This window comes from Eurypyga helias, unplaced genomic scaffold, assembly GCF_000690775.1.
Source record: "Eurypyga helias isolate BGI_N326 unplaced genomic scaffold, ASM69077v1 scaffold10502, whole genome shotgun sequence".
NCBI lineage: Eukaryota > Metazoa > Chordata > Aves > Eurypygiformes > Eurypygidae > Eurypyga > Eurypyga helias.
In genome coordinates this window covers 1-509 of record NW_010236595.1, presented here as the reverse complement: position 1 = coordinate 509, position 509 = coordinate 1, and positions in this window count along the sequence as shown.

Here is a 509-nt window from a genome sequence, read left to right as displayed (position 1 = left end):
GAGTAGTAGAACAATTTAACCTATAGCATACTTGTGTGAGGAAATGCTCTAGCATCCAGCATCCCTGGCTTACTGGTGAAGCTGGATTCTGTTTTCTAATAAAATGGTGAGGTTTGTCCTTAAAGTCACTGTAATCCTGCTGATCTGACAACCGAAGGGCTACGCTGGCTGCAGGATGAGGTGCGTACGCTACCAGACGTGCGGAGATAGCGCACCAATGCCAACGCGAATGACACTGCCTGGGCATTTACAAAAACCTCACGTATTCACAGGCGGGAAGAACTCTTTCCTTAGGAAGGGTTCCTGGCATCCATGCATCGCTTTGTTTCTGCAAAGCAAGGGCACAGGACCCGCTGCAGCTCTGGCTCTGCTGCTGACGGTGTATGCTGTCTAACTACGGGCGCTGAGGGTGCCCAGGGATGCTTCCCGGCGCGGGTGTGCAAGGCTTGCTGCGAGAGCTCGAACCCTGCCAGCAGGACTGCTCAGGCTCATTAAGGAAGGATGCTGCC